The sequence below is a fragment of the Octopus sinensis genome, linkage group LG26 (assembly GCF_006345805.1).
Source record: "Octopus sinensis linkage group LG26, ASM634580v1, whole genome shotgun sequence".
Taxonomy (NCBI): domain Eukaryota; kingdom Metazoa; phylum Mollusca; class Cephalopoda; order Octopoda; family Octopodidae; genus Octopus; species Octopus sinensis.
This window is the reverse complement of record NC_043022.1, coordinates 406,146-412,145: the sequence shown is the minus strand read 5'-3', so window position 1 is coordinate 412,145 and position 6,000 is coordinate 406,146. Positions and strand designations below refer to the sequence as shown.

Sequence of the window (6,000 nt, the reverse complement as noted above, 5' to 3'; positions counted from 1 at the left end):
CAGGTGGTTTGCTGTTGCATGAGAGAAAAGTGTTATATATATATATATAGATGTGCTTTTCGTAACTCTCTCCCTCTCTCTACACAAACACACGCATTAAAATGGGGATTCGCCAGATCTGTTACTATAAAACGAATTGACAGTTACCTTGAGGTTTAAAAGATTGTCGATGGAGTCCCTAAGTATTTGACGGACAAGAAAAAGGATTATGTGCTCAAAATGTTTAGTTATTTTGTTGTTCAGCTCCGGTCATGATAACCCTGTAAAAGTCTCCCTTGGTGGCACATTTTGTTGTTGTTGTCGTTCAGTCCCTAGTTAGAGCGAGCAGACCCCTGGCCAAAGGCGTTCCTCTTCAGTGATGATCATCCAATTTTTTTTAGAGGGATATGTCTATTAGTACATTATCATATATGCCCAAACTGCCGTTGTCCTTAAGTCTCGAACAATGTCCCCTACCAATAAAAAGCACAGGTTTCCTAGCTCAGAATGCATGCGACAGACCAATATGGGAAACCTCTACGTGGTCTGTCGAATTGCCAGAATAAACAGCCAAATCTTCCTCAAAGAAAAGAACGAACCATAATGTGTGTGTGCTTGTAAGTTATTTATCTACCAAATGCGGTGTTCAATATTAATTGTGTGTGTGTATATAGATATTTATTTATTTTACTCAGTGAAACGGTTTGTCACGTCTGAAGCTAAACGTATGTGAATGATTAAGAAATAGGCTTCTCATAAACGAAATCAGTGGATCCCATTCTTGAGTACCAAGGAGCCACGGGACCGATTGCTGGAACTCCCGATCCCTGTATTTTTATTAAATGGATTAAAGAGATAAATCTCCACTCCGAGGAAACTATAAATCAAAGGCATTCCAGCCGTGACCGTCCTCTCTTTTTCGTATGACTACATTAATCAACATTTCTTTTTCTATGATGGTAGGGTGTGCTTTGTAGGGGATTTAGCTGTTGTTTCAGCCAGGTTAAGTGGCCACCTAGAGGACTCATTCATTAGTAGTTTCTTCCTGGTGTTTCGTGAATATTTTTCAGAGCAGTGAAGCATGGTGCTGTGGCATTATTTATGTGTCATGTCACCAATCACTCACCGTAAACACTGTAATCGTCACGGACCATGAAACTAATCCCAACTCTCGTTCTGCTAAAAATGGCAGCCAAATCTTTCTCAAATTACACTTAGGTCTTAGAAAAGGACAGGTTAGATTTTGTGGTCCCGGGTCTCCAAAAGATGGGATGATCGTAGTTTGAATACTTTTGATCATAGTTTTGTTTCATTAGTGTTAACCTGGGGCTAAACAACAATCTTGCTCAAATGTAACCCTTAAATTTGAATTCAAATCTTGAGGTCGACTTTGACTTTCATTCTTTCAGGGTCAATAAATTAAGTACCAGTAAAGTAATTGGGTTGATGTAATCAACTAACCTCCTGCCCCCCAAATTTCAGGACTTGTGTCTATAGTAGAATGGGTTATTATTCTTATTAATATTAAGGTGGTGAGCTGGAAGAGCTATTAGCTTGCTGGATGAAATACTTAATGGTATTTCGTCTGCCGCTACGTCCTGAGTTCAAATTCTGCCGAGGTCGACTTTGCCTTTCATCCTTTCGGGGTCGATTAAATAAGTACCAGTTACACACTGGGGTCGATATAATCGACTTAATCCATTTATCTGTCCTTGTTTGTCCTCTCTGTGTTCAGCCCCTTGTGGGTAATAAAGAAATAGGTATTTCACCTGTTGCTATGTTCTGAGTTCAAATTCTGCTGAGGTCGACTTTGCCTTTCATCCTTTCGGGGTCAATAAACTAAGTGCCAGTGAAACACGGGTTGATGTAATCGACTTGTCCCCTCCCCACCAAAATGGCTGCCCTTGTGGCAAAATTCGAAACCATTATTATTATTATTGTTTAAGGCAGTGAAGTGGCACAATGGTTACTGCACTGAGAAAAATGCCTATTGGCATTTTGTCAGTCTGTTTGTTCTGAGTTCAAATTCTGCTGAGGTCAACTTTGCCTTTCATCCTTTCAGGGTCAATAAATTAAGAACCAGTGAAACACTGGGGTCGATGTAATTGACCATCCTCCTGCTCCAAATTTCAGGCCTTGTGCCTTCAGCAGAAAGGATTATTATTTATTATTGTCATAAAGGTGGCCAACTGGCAGAATCGTTAGCACACTGGATGGAAAGCTTAGTGGTATTTCACCTGTTGCTACATTCTCTGCTCAAATTTTGCCGAGGTCGACTTTGCCTTTCATCCTTTCGGGCTCATTGAAATATGTACCAGTTGAACATTGGGGTCAATGTAATTGACTAGCTCCCTTCTAGAAAGGATTATTATTATTATTGTTATTATTATTGAGTGAGAGAGCAGTTCATGCCATCAAAGTGACACTGGGGTAAAATATACGAAGCCCAATATACCCATCATGACTACCCGTCTGATAAGGGTACACCAGGCACATGCATCAAAACCATATTTGCGCGACATGGTGATCTCATATCAAAATAAACAGCACATGAACTTGCAGGTGGTGCCCAGTTAGAATTTTCTTTAGATTGAATAGCCCATCCCGCTCAAAAGGTCCCTGAATAAGGGTTGTTTAAGGATGTTGAAAGAACCACCCATGTTTCCAGAGGTGAATTATTCAAACCCCAAAGAATCCCTCTCAACACATGGCTATGATGCTCCCCCACTACTTCTGCTCGTGATCAGAGATGCACATATCGTCAGCCACTAAGGGACATGCTCAACTGGTTAAGGTCAAACAACTGACAAGCAAATCTGTGGTATTGAGCAGAATATTTGCTGTAGCCCATCTTTTATACCAAGATGAAACAATGTACATGATAACACTTCCAATCAGTTAAGATCAGAAGCCATGAGAGCCACTGCCTGGTATTGCATCAGGGCATTTATTATTATTATTATTATTATTATTATTATTATTATTATTATTATTATTATTATTATTATTAGTATTTTTATCAATATAAGAGTAGTAGATTGGTATATTTGTTAGAGTTTTGAACAAAATGCTTGACAGCATTTACTCTGAGTTGAAATTCTACTGAGTTCAGCTTCACTTTTCATTCCTCTGGGGGTCAATAAAAATAAAGTATTAGTAAAGTACTGCAGTTAATATAATCAACCCTCAAAATTGCTTAAGTCAGAAGCGAAAGCCAGGGAGCAGGTAGAATCCGTAAAGCATCCCCAAAAATGCCTTCTAGCATTTATTTGGGCTCTTTCTGTTCTGAGTTCAAATCTCACCAAGGTCAGTCTTTGCTTTCATCCTTTTGGGGTTGATAAAATAAGTTACTGCTTTTGACTAACCCTGCCCCTCAAAATTGCTGGCCTTGTCTTGTACCTGAATTTAAAAAAAAAGCCTTTATTACTGATGTTGTTAATTTTCTTCTGTGAAAATCATATTTATTAATCTTTCACATGTCTTTAATGCCCTTATTTTGTTTCATATGAGGGTTCTACCTACATTCTAACCAATCACAAAAGAACATAGAGAACAAATGCCTAATTTGGTGTTTTCTTGGGGGGGGGGGGCTCCCAACCTTTTCAGTACCCAGGAATCCCAGATTATTTAATTTTCCTCACAGACTCCCAGGTTTTATTGACAAATCTAACCAATAAATTTTGAATTTGAACTCAGCTCACAAAAACTTTGACCCTCAGTATTCTTCTTTGCAACCCCTAAATTGGGAAGAACTGCCCTTAAGTATTGCTTACAATAGTTTTTGTATTTAAAAAAAAAAACGTGACTGACATTAAACATTCGGTTTTCACACAATAAGGGTGTTATATAACACGGGTAGATTGAGTGACAAGGTCACGAATACTTTAGAAACTTGTTTTGTACTTTATTTGAAATATCAGGTAAAATCTGCTTCGAAACATTCATTAATATCTTTAAAAAAAACAAAAAAAGCCACATTAAATGTACGCTATTTTTTAAAAATAAGAGAAAAAATAATGGAATGGGATGGCCATAACTGGAATGTCTTTGTAGACCTACTGCTAGATCAGAGGTGATGACAGTAGCACCAACAGCTTGCACTAACCTCTCTAATTTCCTTGTCATACTTCTACCACCCCAGTCGATATGATCTCTTCTTAAAATTACATCCACGTATGCAAATACATGTTGTTGTTTTTTAGCCGAAGGTCAGCTGTGACCAAGTAAACCTAGTTTGTTTCAGCCATGTTCATCTGGACATTTTGTATATCAGGGACTGCTTTATCTAATGTGTCCCTTCTAATTTAGTACTGTGTAATGAGTGGTCATGTAGAGGGGTGAGGGGAGTTGGCTTCTATTTCTAGCAGGCCAGGTGACCACATACAGGCTCCTTCGTTGTGCTGGTTGTTCTCTGGTCAAGTGATTTAGGAAACCTATGGCCAGAGGAACATTTCAACCTTATCGAGGGCTTTAAAATCTGTTGTGTCTTTCTGTGTTTTACCTGATGGGATGGGATTCATTACAACATTTGGCTGCTGTTTCTAGCAGCCAGGAAGTGACCACATTGAAAGTCTCAAGTTATTTCATCCCAGGTCACCATAGATTTAGCAAAACCTATGATTGAAATACCTTCCAGACATGGCTGCCCTGCCTTTCTCTAGGGCTTTGAAGGACTGTATTATCTCATCAATATTTTTTTTAAACTACAGGGTATGATTTGGTTGTTATACCTTGAAGGTCAAGTGATTATAAAGAGCCCCTTTCCCCTCCTGGGGTGTTTTAATAACGAAAATGAATCTGGGGGTTCAAATTTTAAAATCTCAGTGAATTGTTTTTATTCCTCCTTTTGTCCTTGCAACAATAAAGGAAACATTTTATAATTACTTTTTCTTCTCTTTATTATTATTATTATTTTTTTCATTTTTGTTTCTCTAATACCTTCATTCAAGCAAAGGCACGCCCTGCTTTGTACTTGTGTTTACTCACTGACTGTTCTATATTTATATACAGAGTAATATCTCTCTATCTATCCTCTCTTCTCTAACAACACCTACACACACACATTGTAACACATTCTCATACATTTTCATCCTTTCTCTCTCATACACTCTTTCACACTCTCATACATTTTCACGTGCTCTCTCTCTCTCTCTCTCTCTCATGCACTCTCTGATTCACATAACTTTACACTCGCACACACACACACACACACTCTACCTCACATACACTTCCTCTCTCATTCTTTATCTGCCTCTTGTCTTTCTCTTACTCACTCCAACACACTCTGTCTCATTTCTCTCTCTCTCTCTCTCTCTCTCATTGTCCTACTATCCTGCCCCTCCTTCTTTCTATCAGCCTGAACAACTTTTGACAGTTCTCAACTTATGTTTTGTTACTAATTATGGTAACAAAACATTCTGACACCATCTGCTGGTTTGTGATGGTTATTATTGTTTAGCACCAGACCAGGCTTCACTCAAAACACCCTGTAATCAAAGGCGGTTTTGTTTTTGTTTTTTGCCTTCTTCAGGCAATATATCTAGCTCCACATTATCCATTGTTTCACTTCTCTTTCTAGCACATCCTATCACCCACATAAAGGTTCCCACACTTGGCAAGTTTATAGATATTCAAGCTGTATACAACACAGCATTATTTTATGTGGTCATCAAGACCTACTAGCCTATCTTATATATATACATATATATATATATATGGGGTGGGGGTAAAATAAATAAAACTGTCAAAAGAATACTTATAAACATTTAATCATTTAATTAGGGTTATATAGGTTAATACATGCAAACACATGTACAGAGGCATATATATGTATGTTTGCATGTATGTATATATATGTATGTATAAATGCATGTATATATATGCATGTATATATATATATATGTATGTATATATGTGTTTATATGTATGTATATATGTGTATATATATATATATGTATGTATATATGTGTATGTATATATATATGTATGTATTTATGTATATATATATATATGTATGTATAT

At 37.4% G+C, this 6,000-nt stretch overlaps 1 protein-coding gene across 5 annotated transcripts in view; it reads left to right on the top strand.

Moving 5' to 3' along the window:
- The window catches only part of LOC115224804 (golgin subfamily A member 3-like), an 88,958-nt gene that overhangs the window by 18,527 nt on the left and 64,431 nt on the right, over nucleotides 1–6,000 (top strand). The gene's annotated exons all lie outside the window — the stretch shown is intronic.